We start from the raw sequence: 15,828 nt of genomic DNA, 5'->3' as shown, positions 1-15,828 counted from the left end.
GGAATTTTCTAATTGGCAAGTGATGTTCATATACTGATGCCAAGGAATTTTTTTGAATGTATTTTTGAATTGATTAGGTGTGAGGTTGACACTGCTCTTCATGTGAAACCCCGCGAGGGCACTCTTGAAAAAAGGAAAAGAAAAAAGGAAAAAACGAGCAAAATGAATGCAAAAGAAAAATGCAAAAAGATTTGATGCTAAAAGACTCTGTTGAGTGATGATAAAAAGTCAAACGAAATTCAAGATCTCGGAGTCCAAAATGAGGGCAATTTTGAGAAAAATGCGATCTTCGGTGCAATGTCCTTGAAAGTCTTATTCTTTAACTATCGTTTTCAAGCCACATTACAAGCTCATAAAGTCCATCGCTGACTTATCCCTCATGACGATCCAAAGTGAGATTATACTCGTAAGAAATCCATCAATTATTTGTGATCATAAGGGTATAACCAATTTTCACAAGTTTAGCTATCATTTCTACTCATGTGTTGCAAGCTTATAAAACTTATATGTGGACTACGTTTTCTTAAGAAATGAGGGTGACAAACTATTTGCTTTCACTAAGATGTGATTTTGAATGGGCACAAAAATAAAACAAAATCTTGACCTCCCATTTCCTTTAGCCACTTCCAAATCAGAAATAACGCCCACTTGATTGGTCTTGAAAGATGAGCCAACAAGAGGTGGTGACCCGTTACCCTAAGCACTGATGCTAAAAGTGAGGAAGAAATCTTTTTCAGCATTATTTTGAGAAATTCATCGTGAAATTTTCTATATGAGTTAAGCAAAACGTTCAATTTTCTTCACATTATATAGGAAACACAGTTTCTTACTTTGTTCAAATAAATGGAGAGGCATCCAAACCAATTTTTGCAATCAAATGGGCCCACGCTGGGGCAAAATTTTTATTTGTAAGATTTCGTAAAATAAGCCCACATTGGGGCAAATTTTTATAGTCCATTTGAGGATTTCGTCAAACAGTCAAGCAAGACTTTCAAATCAATCACACTGCTTCTTACATTAGTAATAGTTGCAATATTTTGAAATGAAGTGCATGTTGTACTTTGGCAAGCCCCCTGTGCATGTATCCATGGCTGAAATCGACGAAGAAGCGTAAGTCAGAATCTTACGAATCAAGGCCTCAAGGAGGAACAACCATGCCGTAATGCAAAATCAATTGATCAGTTGCACAATAATTGGTGGAAACTGGGGCAAAATTATTTTTTGAAAAGATTCTCAAGAAATCAAACTTGAATTTAATTTCTTGTTCCTTGACAAATTTCAATTTGATCTCAGCGCCCGCCGCGCACCCTTCCATTCCCCATTCTTTACAACCACATTGAATTCACTGACTTCAACCACCGTTAGCATCGAGTCTATCTCACTAACGTGCTCGGGTGCTATCCTACTGACCGACCAATTTGTCAAAGGCAGGCTCGGGTGTAATCCCACTGACCGATCATCAAGGCAGGCTCGGGTTCAATCCCATTGACCGATCACCATGGCAGGCTCGGGTTTAATCCCACTGACCAATTCATCACACTGGGGCAAATCTTTGGATAATTTTTCGAACAAGTCTTATACAGTCTCTTCATACATACCAGCATTTCTTTTATTCTGCCACTAGCCGTTGGGTTAATCCTACTAGTGCGCATTTATTTTGTATCGTCATTAGCCGTGGGTCAGTCCCACTAGTGAGCATTTTATTTTGCATCGCCACTAGCCGTGGGTCAGTCCCACTAGTGCGCATTTCTTTTATTCTGCCACTAGCCGTTGGGTCAGTCCCACTAGTGAGCATTTCATTTTCACTGCCACTAGTCGTTGGGTTAGTCCCACTAGTGCGCATTTCTTTTGCATCGCCACTAGCTGTTGGGTCAGTTCCACTAGTGAGCGCTTCATTTTTACTGCCACTAGCCGTTGGGTCAGTCCCACTAGTGCGCACTTCTTTTATTCTGCCACTAGCCGTTGGGTCAGTCCCAATAGTGAGCACTTTATTTTATACTGCCACTAGCCGTTGGGTCAGTCCCACTAGTGAGCATTTCATTTTCACTGCCACTAGCCGTTGGATTAGTCCCACTAGTGAGCATTTCTTTTGCATCGCCACTTGCCGTTGGATCAATCCCACTAGTGAGCGCTTCATTTACACTGCCACTAGCCGTTGGGTCAGTCCCACTAGTGAGCACTTTATTTTATACTGCCACTAGCCGTTGGGTCAGTCTCACTAGTGCGCACTTCTTTTGCATCGCCACTAGCCGTTGGGTCAGTCCCACTAGTGCGCATTTCTTCTATTCTGCCAGTAGCCGTTGGGTCAGTTCCACTAGTGAGCACTTTATTTTATACTGCCACTAGCCGTTGGGTCAGACCCACTAGTGAGCATTTCATTTTGCATCGCCACTAGCCGTTGGGTCAGTCCCACTAGTGCGCATTTTTTTTATTCCGCCACTAGCCGTTGGGTCAGTCCCACTAATGTGCATTTCATGTTTCATTGCCACTGAACATGGGTCAGTCCCACCAGTGAGTATTTTATTTTTCATTGCCGCTAAACAGGGGTCAGTCCCACTAGCGTGCATGTTAGTTTTTTTGCCACTAGCCGTTGGGTTAGTCCTACTAGTGTACATACCATGATTTAAATTTTCTTGTTGGGGTCAGTCCCCTTTTAAATTTCTTGTTCGGGTCCGTCCCATGATTTTAAATTTTATTCGGGTCAGTCCCATGCTTTTAAATTTTATTCGGGCCAGTCCCATGGTTTTAAATTTTATTCGGGTCAGTCCCATGATTTTAAATTTTATTCGGGTCAGTCCCATGGTTTTAAATTTTATTCGGGCCAGTCCCATGATTTTAAATTTTGTTCGGGTCAGTCCCAAGATTTTAAATTTTTTTCGGGTCAGTCCCATGATTTTAAATTTTATTCGGGCCAGTCCCATGATTTTAAATTTTATTCGGGTCAGTCCCATGATTTTAAATTTAATTTTTTGTTCGGGTCAGTCCCATGATTTAATTTTATTCGGGCCAGTCCCATGATTTTAATGTTTGTTTGGGTCAGTCCCATGATTTAAATTTTCTTGTTGGAGTCAGTCCCCTTTTAAATTTCTTGTTCAGGTCAGTCTCGTTTTAAATTTCTCATCTAGGTCAGTCCCATTCTTTTTAAAATTTTTGTTAAAGGGGTCAATCCCTATTTCAGAAAGCGTCAGTCGTTCGAAGCGTTCGCAGCCGAATAACACAGGTAAGTATTTGGTGTCTATTTCTTTGTCTCAAGTTTTTCCAAAACTCAGACAAAGAGGGGCAAACTGTAGACACCGAATTTTTGATTTTTTAACTTTATTGGTTTAATTAATTTAATTTATAGCTTTATTTGTTTTAATTTTAGGTTTTTTATTTTTTTTATGTTTATGTTTATGTTTATTTTTATTATTTTGTCCTCGGGTCTCTTATTTTTGTTTGATTTAAGGTTAAAAGCATTTTTTCTACATACTAGATTTCAGGTAAAAGAAAAAAAGAAAAAAAAGAAAAGAAGAGAAAATCAACAAGTAGAAAATCTTTTGGCATTTTATCTTTTATTCCCAATTTTGCTCATTTTATTTGATGTTATTTTCATTTTTATTAAGTTATTATAAAAAAAAAGAGCAAGCTCACACGGGTGTGAGCCACACAGGATCCGAACCCTTGCCTTCATTTTTGCAAGCACAAGGTACAAAGCTGCGAAGAAAATTCCAGTTTCATTTATTCACTCCATTTTTCTCCTCCGTCTGATTCGTTCCAACAAAAGTCCCTAGTTTGATCCAAGGTTTGTCATAAATCATGAAGATCTAAGGTTGTAAAAATGTGCAAAAAAAATGGAGTTTATTTGTGTGCCTTAGATTATAGGTTTCGGGAGTAAGTTGCTGGTATAAAAGCTGTGGGAAAACAGCCGCAGCCAAGGAGGGAGGGGGAGGAGTGACGGCTGAGGGTGAGAGAATAAAACATATGACGGCTGAGGTTGGAGGGAGAGAGAGAGAGAAAAATGAAGAGAGCATCGAGGGGCGGCTATGGAAAAAGGAAAGGCAGGGAGTGACCGAGAGAGAGCTAAGAGGGGGCTTGCGGCTGAAAGTGTGAGAACCCTGAAAATATACATATAAATATCAGTGCATATTTTATTTGCATTTTAATTCTTTAATAAATTTTAGCACTAAGTCCCATTGTTTTTAAATAAGTACATAGAAATAAACGTTATGTGCAAAATAAAAGAATTGTGCTAGACTACCAAACTTCTTAGTTTTGTTACATTAACTTCATATTTCGATGGTAAACTATTTCATTGATCTAAGAATTAAATTTCTTTTTTGAATTCTAGTATTGTAATTAATTGTTTTGAAATAAAAGTGTAAAGATAATTTCTATGTAAAAAAAAAAAATAATATAATTGTGCCCAATATTGAATTATTCGGTTTTGTTACACTAAATTAATATTTCTCGAGTTAGAGTAATTTTATTGCTTAAAAACAAACTCTTTGAATTCCGATAGCTAATTTAATCGTTAATAATGTTAAGAGTTAATAGGAACCTTAGTATTAAGTTGCATTTGATAATTTTAGACAAAACCATTACAAGTACACTTAGTATACTTAGGACGTTAAAATCTCGATAATCAAATCTTTGCGAGATTAGTATATTATTAAGTATTCAAATTACATTTGGGATAAATTTTGGAATTAGATTAAGTTAGAAATAGGGACTTAAGTGGATATTAGGAGTGGATATTAGGAGAGCAAGTGAAAAGATCAAAATTACCCTCACAACCTCACGAAATAACCGTCTGTCACCACCTCACATTCGGCCAATACATTTCTTTCCCACTCCAACACACAACCGCACAAGCACTCTACCTCCATTGCCAAAACCGCGGCTCCACCTCCACTTTTCTTCACAATCCAACTTCTCACCTCAGCTCCACAACACCATTTCCCTTTCGGATCAGCAGCTGGAGCAAGGTAGGAGAGCTGAAATCCGCAAGCTACACCCAGTTTTCCAGCCGCAACAACCACCACAGCTCCACCATCTGCTCAGCCAAGACAACCCCAAACCAGTCGCGAGCCTAGGGAAATAATTCTGCCCAGATTTGTTCGTGCGTGAACGGAGCATTAGCAGAGGTACTTCTTGATCTAGTTTGAGTTGATTAGAGGGTTCTGGAGCTAACTTAAAATCTTGCATGTTGATTATTAGACTTCGGATGGTAGTTACAAAAACAGCAAAAATTTTCTGATGTGCGATAGTGCTTCATCCGAGACTGATTGGAATGATGCTACCTTAGATGATCAAACTCTGTTATTCTGAGCTTGTTGTGATGTTTAATTAACTAATCACTAACTAATTAAATTGTTCAAAGCTTTGCATGGGAACTTGGAACTTTCGGATGATGAACCAAGGAACATAAGAAATTCTGTTTTGATGTAGTAATGTTGCCGTGAGCTTGAGCAGAAAATGTAAGTTTAACTTGCCTAAATGTGACCCTCTGAATTGATCCCTGTGCTTAATTAGTCAATAACTAATCAGTTAAGCTGTGCATGTAGCAATGAGATGGCCTAAACCAGAAAAATAAAAAGGAAAATTTGAAAGTGGTTCATGCATGATCACCGAGGCTCATGGGAGAATTTCTGGATTTTTGGGAAATTTGTAGTTGCTAATTGAATTCAATTTTTGAGTTAAAAATGTCAACTAGTTAGCTAAGTGTTTAAACGCTGAATTGAGTACCTAATACCATACTTAAACCAAGGAAAAATTCGAACTAAAGTAGATTGGTTGCTGGAAATTTTGGGTGATAGCCGAAGGGGTATGATCCAGAATTTCAATATCGTTGGGAAAATTGTAATTTGTTTCTGGAAATTTATTTTATTTCCTTGGATTATGGTGGCTCAGAATTTCATAAGAGATGCAAATTTCAAGATATACAATTTGTTTAGCAACGAACCAATTAGTACATATAAAGTTGGAACCAAAAACGCTAGTATACAATTGCTGGAAATTCTCTTGTGATTGCCGAATATTGAGTTGAATTATCAACTTGGATTCTGGAAATTTTCTTGAAAATATAATGGTTAAAATGCCTGGAATATGTTGTTTGGGAATCTATAAGGAATGCATGGACGGCTTGAAATAAAAACATGTTGGTGTTAAAAGAAAAAAAAAAAAAGGAGTTTTTCATTAGTGGAAAATGAAACTCCAGATTTTCGGATGTCCCTGACCAGTCTCGATAAAATGTTTATATCTTGGTGTAGGAAAATCCGTTTAAGGCGCCGTCAGTGGTATTTGAAACTAGAATCATAGGCCTTTGACCTATAGAGATTTCGTATTTTTCCTCCATGTGTATCGCTGTCTGTGAATGTTTAAAGTAGACTGTTTTGCATGAATATCCTGTTTCTTTGAGAAACTAAACTTGAATTTGGATTGAGATTTTATCTTACTTGTGGTTCAAATTCTTGATTCAATTGTAGTTGGAAGTAACTAATGTCGTCAAGGGCCAATGATTGATGAAGCCCTTGGCCATTTGAATGACTTTATAAGTACCACGGTGTGATGAAAGTGAATTGCTGGAATGTCTTGGAAGCTTTACTTTTACTTTTACTTGCTTATGTTGGGTTTGCTGAGACCAAGTGCTAATGATTGATGAAGCCTTGGTTGATCATGTTAGTTTATTCGGAAATGCACTTGTTGAAATTTAAGGCTAATGATTGACGAAGTCCTAGTAATTTGTTATGTGATTTTTACCACATTTTGATTCATATTATGATTTCGAAACGGAATCGGAGCTGTGGAAGTTGTATCGACTTAGCGAACTCGAGTAACTGTGGTCAAATTAATCAAAAATATTTTTCCAGCTAGTATTATATTATAAAACTCCATATCTAGTGCTTTGCCTAAAAATTTTCCAACTCGATAATTTCCTTTAGCTCAAACTAGCCTTGATAGCTATAGTAAATAAGTTCTATAGCTTTTGAAAATTTTAAGTCTTATTTTAACTCCTTTTCTTTCCTTAAGCTTTGCACTTGGATAGTTAACTATAGGAAAAGTTCCAAAATACGAGTTTTACTAATTTTAGTGAAAAGCTTGAGAAACTTACTCGGCAAGAAACCTTATTTTTAGGTAAAATAGTTTAGTAATAATTTTGCAAAAACCATAGCTTTAAAGAAATGTTCAAAGTAACTTCCTAACGTGGATATTAAGAGATTTGTCGATTTATTTCAAGAAAGTAATACAAGTTATTTTTTTCAGGAAAAGTATCTTAATGAAAACTATAGGAAACAATCCTTCTACTTTGTCACGTATTAACCCAAGGGACTCTTGATTTCCTAAGGGAAAGTGAATTAGTAGTATGTAATTATACCTCAATGTCTATAAGCTTAAAAACGGAGTAAAAACTTATAGTTTCAATATTTGTTATTTTAGGGTATCGTGAGGAAGTGGAACTCGAATCCCAATTTGACATCTGAACTTCACTCTTGGTGAGTGTCCCTGTTTGTTCTATTCTTACATGATTAAGTGCTTCCTTGAATTTAAGTGTGATAATCGCAAAAATTGGTTTTGATCCATCGAAGTGAGCGGTGTGTACTTTACCACACTAGTCGTTCGAGTGGTGACTTGTGTAAAGCATTTTTTTTGTGAATCCAAGTGCTAGACGTAAAGTCGTTGGGTGAATCCCTCGACGAGTCAATAATAATAAATCAAGTGCTAGACGTAAAGTCGTTGGGTGAATCCCTCGACGAGTCAATAAGAGTAAATCAAGTGCTAGACGTAAAGTCGTTGGGTGAATCCCTCGACGAGTCAATAATAATAAATCAAGTGCTAGACGTAAAGTCGTTGGGTGAATCCCTCGACGAGTCAATAATAGTAAATCAAGTGCTAGACGTAAAGTCGTTGGGTGAATCCCTCGACGAGTCAATAAGAGTAAATCAAGTGCTAGACGTAAAGTCGTTGGGTGAATCCCTCGACGAGTCAATAATAATAATGTAAGTTCAGGACGTAACGTCGTTGGGTGAATCCCTCGACCAGTCTAAGGTACACTTGGGTATTATCGCCTTCCTATTTGTTTACTTCAGTCGAATCAATACGTGCTAATTGTTTTAATTGATTGCATGTTTTTGGGGCACCACTGAGCTTTAGCTCACCCCACGTTTAATTGTTTTCCTTGACAGGTCTTGAAGTTTGAGAAATCTGAGCAGTGCTGATTTCTTTTAATTTGTACTTGAATCTTAAGACTGCAGTTTACCGTTGTATTGTATTGTGAATTGAAAAACGTATTGGTTATTTTGGATTGCCACTTGAAGCTGGAAAATGTTTAAACCCTAATTATTATGTTTGGCTTGTATGGTTGTAATCGTGGTGTGTGACAGTATATATCCGGATTGGTACGACCTTATACCTTAGAGGTAACGCGTGAGATGTATAAGAGCCGTCGACTGGCTATCTTCTTTACTGCTATCTCTGAAGTTAATGTAGATTTAAGGATGATCCTATCTGGGAAAAGTTGTTTTGTAACAGATTAGGTTATTCTTCGGAAGGATCCGGGTTAGTGTGCGTGCGTGAGTCCTGGCGAGAGCTGGGCAGACGGCCCGCCAACCCTCTGGTTCGCCTTAGGGGGAAGTGGGGTCGTCACAGGTGGTATCAGAGCTCTTATCGAGCTCGTGCCGGGAAAGGATTCTCGGACTGTGGGGATTGGCTTGTTAAGTGTGAAACAAAAGTCGATAGTTGAGGATATTAGATATGTATGTTGGGTAGGAATCTCAAATGTAGGTAAGTTACTCTTGGGACTGGCCAGCCTGAGATGTAAATTATCCTATTGTCGGATTCTTGTACCCGAATACCAGATATTTCATTCAATGATGTATTTGCAAATTTGGAAGAATTTAGTATATTGCATTATGATGTGATTAGAGATCAAATCCAGAAAAGTAGAACCGAAAGTATCAAGTTTAGCTTTTGAAAGATAAAAGTGAAGAGCCAATAGTGAGATCTTGAAGATTAGTGCCAATTCTGTACTTAAGATGAATAATTTTACTAGTCATTCAATGGTAAATGGAATATATGCCATCTCTTACCCAAAATAATGGTTTAGACATAGAATTGAGTGAAATAGTAGTTTAGACAGGAACTATGCAGTTGTGAACAGCTTTAAACCTTGAGGAGAGTCTTTAAAACTGAGGTGAGATAAGTTGACGAATTTGCCATGTGAGGTGAGTTATCGATGACATTGTGGTTCCTTAAGTTTTACTGGAGGACTATTCGGGACTAACGTCCAAAAGGATAAAGATAACTAGTTGTTAGGTTATTAGAAAAGCCAATGTATGAAATGTTTGAGATCATTTAGAATACTTAAGAGTCATTGATGTACTTAAGTAATGATCATGTTATTCGATTTAATATTAGACGTGGTAGATCTACAATCCACTAAGGTTAAGTTGAATCTAAACTAAGGGGTTGAGCTATTAGTTATGTGGTTATAATAATTTGCGTATTATTGAATTGTTTTCTTTCGTGTTTATAAAGATTGAAGTTTGAGTTATGTATGAAAATATTGAATGTATTCGTGAATTGTTTGGCTCTTGAAGTTGTATGAAATTGGTGTGCAATGTGACTCATATTGTGTGTATGAAACTTGATGACTACACGTCTACTTTGTTATAATGTTGAAAAAAAAATAAATAAATAAATTCTCGAACCAACTCAATTCCAAACACCAATGGGTGATAAGAATATAATCAGTAGCTTAACTCATAATAATTGCGAATTCTGGATCGGAGGGCATAAAATACTAGTGGATCTAATCAGAGTGGATATAAAAGGTTATGATGTTATTATAGGAATGAATTTTTTAACTCATCATCATGCTAAGCTTGATTTCAGAGCAAAAGTGTTAGAATTTTGGATTTCCGGAGAAGCAACTTGGGAGTAAGAAGAAGAAATACAGAAAAAGTATTCCGATTTGTTTCTCAAGAAAGTGTGAATTTTGAGGACAAAATTCATTGTAAGGAGGGGAGGATGTGAGAACCCTGAAAATATACATATAAATATCAGTGCATATTTTATTTGCATTTTAATTCTTTAATAAATTTTAGCACTAAGTCCCATTGTTTTTAAATAAGTACATAGAAATAAACGTTATGTGCAAAATAAAAGAATTGTGCTAGACTACCAAACTTCTTAGTTTTGTTACATTAACTTCATATTTCGATGGTAAACTATTTCATTGATCTAAGAATTAAATTTCTTTTTTGAATTCTAGTATTGTAATTAATTGTTTTGAAATAAAAGTGTAAAGATAATTTCTATGTAAAAAAAAAAAATAATATAATTGTGCCCAATATTGAATTATTCGGTTTTGTTACACTAAATTAATATTTCTCGAGTTAGAGTAATTTTATTGCTTAAAAACAAACTCTTTGAATTCCGATAGCTAATTTAATCGTTAATAATGTTAAGAGTTAATAGGAACCTTAGTATTAAGTTGCATTTGATAATTTTAGACAAAACCATTACAAGTACACTTAGTATACTTAGGACGTTAAAATCTCGATAATCAAATCTTTGCGAGATTAGTATATTATTAAGTATTCAAATTACATTTGGGATAAATTTTGGAATTAGATTAAGTTAGAAATAGGGACTTAAGTGGATATTAGGAGTGGATATTAGGAGAGCAAGTGAAAAGATCAAAATTACCCTCACAACCTCACGAAATAACCGTCTGTCACCACCTCACATTCGGCCAATACATTTCTTTCCCACTCCAACACACAACCGCACAAGCACTCTACCTCCATTGCCAAAACCGCGGCTCCACCTCCACTTTTCTTCACAATCCAACTTCTCACCTCAGCTCCACAACACCATTTCCCTTTCGGATCAGCAGCTGGAGCAAGGTAGGAGAGCTGAAATCCGCAAGCTACACCCAGTTTTCCAGCCGCAACAACCACCACAGCTCCACCATCTGCTCAGCCAAGACAACCCCAAACCAGTCGCGAGCCTAGGGAAATAATTCTGCCCAGATTTGTTCGTGCGTGAACGGAGCATTAGCAGAGGTACTTCTTGATCTAGTTTGAGTTGATTAGAGGGTTCTGGAGCTAACTTAAAATCTTGCATGTTGATTATTAGACTTCGGATGGTAGTTACAAAAACAGCAAAAATTTTCTGATGTGCGATAGTGCTTCATCCGAGACTGATTGGAATGATGCTACCTTAGATGATCAAACTCTGTTATTCTGAGCTTGTTGTGATGTTTAATTAACTAATCACTAACTAATTAAATTGTTCAAAGCTTTGCATGGGAACTTGGAACTTTCGGATGATGAACCAAGGAACATAAGAAATTCTGTTTTGATGTAGTAATGTTGCCGTGAGCTTGAGCAGAAAATGTAAGTTTAACTTGCCTAAATGTGACCCTCTGAATTGATCCCTGTGCTTAATTAGTCAATAACTAATCAGTTAAGCTGTGCATGTAGCAATGAGATGGCCTAAACCAGAAAAATAAAAAGGAAAATTTGAAAGTGGTTCATGCATGATCACCGAGGCTCATGGGAGAATTTCTGGATTTTTGGGAAATTTGTAGTTGCTAATTGAATTCAATTTTTGAGTTAAAAATGTCAACTAGTTAGCTAAGTGTTTAAACGCTGAATTGAGTACCTAATACCATACTTAAACCAAGGAAAAATTCGAACTAAAGTAGATTGGTTGCTGGAAATTTTGGGTGATAGCCGAAGGGGTATGATCCAGAATTTCAATATCGTTGGGAAAATTGTAATTTGTTTCTGGAAATTTATTTTATTTCCTTGGATTATGGTGGCTCAGAATTTCATAAGAGATGCAAATTTCAAGATATACAATTTGTTTAGCAACGAACCAATTAGTACATATAAAGTTGGAACCAAAAACGCTAGTATACAATTGCTGGAAATTCTCTTGTGATTGCCGAATATTGAGTTGAATTATCAACTTGGATTCTGGAAATTTTCTTGAAAATATAATGGTTAAAATGCCTGGAATATGTTGTTTGGGAATCTATAAGGAATGCATGGACGGCTTGAAATAAAAACATGTTGGTGTTAAAAGAAAAAAAAAAAGGAGTTTTTCATTAGTGGAAAATGAAACTCCAGATTTTCGGATGTCCCTGACCAGTCTCGATAAAATGTTTATATCTTGGTGTAGGAAAATCCGTTTAAGGCGCCGTCAGTGGTATTTGAAACTAGAATCATAGGCCTTTGACCTATAGAGATTTCGTATTTTTCCTCCATGTGTATCGCTGTCTGTGAATGTTTAAAGTAGACTGTTTTGCATGAATATCCTGTTTCTTTGAGAAACTAAACTTGAATTTGGATTGAGATTTTATCTTACTTGTGGTTCAAATTCTTGATTCAATTGTAGTTGGAAGTAACTAATGTCGTCAAGGGCCAATGATTGATGAAGCCCTTGGCCATTTGAATGACTTTATAAGTACCACGGTGTGATGAAAGTGAATTGCTGGAATGTCTTGGAAGCTTTACTTTTACTTTTACTTGCTTATGTTGGGTTTGCTGAGACCAAGTGCTAATGATTGATGAAGCCTTGGTTGATCATGTTAGTTTATTCGGAAATGCACTTGTTGAAATTTAAGGCTAATGATTGACGAAGTCCTAGTAATTTGTTATGTGATTTTTACCACATTTTGATTCATATTATGATTTCGAAACGGAATCGGAGCTGTGGAAGTTGTATCGACTTAGCGAACTCGAGTAACTGTGGTCAAATTAATCAAAAATATTTTTCCAGCTAGTATTATATTATAAAACTCCATATCTAGTGCTTTGCCTAAAAATTTTCCAACTCGATAATTTCCTTTAGCTCAAACTAGCCTTGATAGCTATAGTAAATAAGTTCTATAGCTTTTGAAAACTTTAAGTCTTATTTTAACTCCTTTTCTTTCCTTAAGCTTTGCACTTGGATAGTTAACTATAGGAAAAGTTCCAAAATACGAGTTTTACTAATTTTAGTGAAAAGCTTGAGAAACTTACTCGGCAAGAAACCTTATTTTTAGGTAAAATAGTTTAGTAATAATTTTGCAAAAACCATAGCTTTAAAGAAATGTTCAAAGTAACTTCCTAACGTGGATATTAAGAGATTTGTCGATTTATTTCAAGAAAGTAATACAAGTTATTTTTTTCAGGAAAAGTATCTTAATGAAAACTATAGGAAACAATCCTTCTACTTTGTCACGTATTAACCCAAGGGACTCTTGATTTCCTAAGGGAAAGTGAATTAGTAGTATGTAATTATACCTCAATGTCTATAAGCTTAAAAACGGAGTAAAAACTTATAGTTTCAATATTTGTTATTTTAGGGTATCGTGAGGAAGTGGAACTCGAATCCCAATTTGACATCTGAACTTCACTCTTGGTGAGTGTCCCTGTTTGTTCTATTCTTACATGATTAAGTGCTTCCTTGAATTCAAGTGTGATAATCGCAAAAATTGGTTTTGATCCATCGAAGTGAGCGGTGTGTACTTTACCACACTAGTCGTTCGAGTGGTGACTTGTGTAAAGCATTTTTTTTGTGAATCCAAGTGCTAGACGTAAAGTCGTTGGGTGAATCCCTCGACGAGTCAATAATAATAAATCAAGTGCTAGACGTAAAGTCGTTGGGTGAATCCCTCGACGAGTCAATAAGAGTAAATCAAGTGCTAGACGTAAAGTCGTTGGGTGAATCCCTCGACGAGTCAATAATAATAAATCAAGTGCTAGACGTAAAGTCGTTGGGTGAATCCCTCGACGAGTCAATAATAGTAAATCAAGTGCTAGACGTAAAGTCGTTGGGTGAATCCCTCGACGAGTCAATAAGAGTAAATCAAGTGCTAGACGTAAAGTCGTTGGGTGAATCCCTCGACGAGTCAATAATAATAATGTAAGTTCAGGACGTAACGTCGTTGGGTGAATCCCTCGACCAGTCTAAGGTACACTTGGGTATTATCGCCTTCCTATTTGTTTACTTCAGTCGAATCAATACGTGCTAATTGTTTTAATTGATTGCATGTTTTTGGGGCACCACTGAGCTTTAGCTCACCCCACGTTTAATTGTTTTCCTTGACAGGTCTTGAAGTTTGAGAAATCTGAGCAGTGCTGATTTCTTTTAATTTGTACTTGAATCTTAAGACTGCAGTTTACCGTTGTATTGTATTGTGAATTGAAAAACGTATTGGTTATTTTGGATTGCCACTTGAAGCTGGAAAATGTTTAAACCCTAATTATTATGTTTGGCTTGTATGGTTGTAATCGTGGTGTGTGACAGTATATATCCGGATTGGTACGACCTTATACCTTAGAGGTAACGCGTGAGATGTATAAGAGCCGTCGACTGGCTATCTTCTTTACTGCTATCTCTGAAGTTAATGTAGATTTAAGGATGATCCTATCTGGGAAAAGTTGTTTTGTAACAGATTAGGTTATTCTTCGGAAGGATCCGGGTTAGTGTGCGTGCGTGAGTCCTGGCGAGAGCTGGGCAGACGGCCCGCCAACCCTCTGGTTCGCCTTAGGGGGAAGTGGGGTCGTCACAGAAAGAAAAATGGAAAATAGAAGAAAACTGGAGGGGAAGTTACGGGAAAAGGGAGAAAGCTACGCAGGAGGAAAAACAGCTTTGAGAGCTACGGGAAAAAAGGCGGCGAGGGTTAGACAGAGGCCTAGAGTGGGAGGATAGAGTGAGGTAGGGGAGAGTAAGAGAAAAACCCATGGGCTTTGGAGGGGAAAAACCAGAAAAGGAAATGAAGGGGACGGCGGGTTAAGAAAAAAGAGCTTCAGCTAAAAGAAAAACAGCGGAGAAAGAAACCCGAGGAAGTGTGGTGTTGCGGCTGAAGTCAAACAGAGAGAAAAGTTGAGGGACGGCTGAGGGAAGGTGGTGGAGAAGAAAAGAGAGATTGAGAACTTGGGAGAGAGGGAACAATCTGAAAAATCTAAGGGAAAAGGGCTGGGTTTCAGAGCAACGGAAGAAAGTTTTCTGAGCAAGGAAGAGAGGAGGTCTGGTGTCACTTCCCCACGGAGCAAAAGGGCCGTTGGAACCATTAACCTTCACTACTGCCACCACTTCAGCCCTCCATCAACGCCGGCAGACCTTCATCGAGGGACTTTGATTGACGGCTGAAAACTGAAGCAAAAAAGAATAGCGGCTGAGAAAACAAAAGGGCTGAGGGAGCAAGAGCAAGGAGTGACGGCTAGAAAGACTGAGGGAGAAGGAAAGAAAAGCCAAGCAAAAGTGGCGGCGGTAAAGAAAGCCAGAACCAGAAATGATTTTCTGCAAAAATTTCGGCAGAACAGGCTGGTTTTCGGCACCCTTTGCGGCATGATTATCTCCTTTACAGTTGTTTAATTCGATTGGATTTTGGTTTCTGCATCAACTACGAAGCCAGGGGAAGAATTCTTGTTCAGAAATGGTTCACAGAAAGCACCTGGAAAGCCGTTGAATCTGGCTCCCAAATCATCAGCTTGGCTTCGCGGGTGCGGGTTCGAAATCGCCATGAAGCCAATCCAGCAGCTTTTCATGGAAATTCCTGACCTGATTTTGATCCAAAAGGCTTCATCAGGTACTCTTCTGAACTAGTCTTATAGTGCCTCTCTTTGTCATTTGTTGGTTTAGTCATTTGCAGTTTTCTTTCTTTCCATTTTGCTGCATTTTATGTCCAAGAGCCTCGTTGAATTTTTCCTCTTCCCCTTGTCCCGGATTCTTGCAGTGGTTGTTGAATGAGTTGAGATTTGTTTAAGTTAGGTTGCATCAATGTATTTCGGCTGAAGGAGGAAAGTTGCAGCCCTTTTGTTTTTTACAGATTTGCACATTTCTCTTGAATCT

General features: G+C 37.4%; 2 long non-coding RNA genes across 2 annotated transcripts; both read left to right on the top strand.

Moving 5' to 3' along the window:
* Positions 1-4,476: 4,476 nt before the first annotated feature.
* On the top strand, positions 4,477-8,322 carry LOC113713357 (uncharacterized). Its single transcript, XR_003453514.2, has 3 exons — positions 4,477-5,123; positions 7,417-7,472; positions 8,163-8,322. It is a non-coding gene; the product is annotated as an uncharacterized lncRNA (long non-coding RNA).
* Positions 8,323-10,398: 2,076 nt separating this feature from the next.
* On the top strand, positions 10,399-14,242 carry LOC113736360 (uncharacterized). The gene is made up of 3 exons (XR_011814094.1): positions 10,399-11,045; positions 13,337-13,392; positions 14,083-14,242. It is a non-coding gene; the product is annotated as an uncharacterized lncRNA (long non-coding RNA).
* Positions 14,243-15,828: the final 1,586 nt, after the last annotated feature.

The sequence above is a fragment of the Coffea arabica genome, chromosome 5e (genome assembly GCF_036785885.1).
Source record: "Coffea arabica cultivar ET-39 chromosome 5e, Coffea Arabica ET-39 HiFi, whole genome shotgun sequence".
NCBI classification, from domain to species: domain Eukaryota; kingdom Viridiplantae; phylum Streptophyta; class Magnoliopsida; order Gentianales; family Rubiaceae; genus Coffea; species Coffea arabica.
The sequence above is the reverse complement of the archived record's forward strand: the minus strand, read 5'-3'. Positions and strand labels throughout refer to the sequence as shown.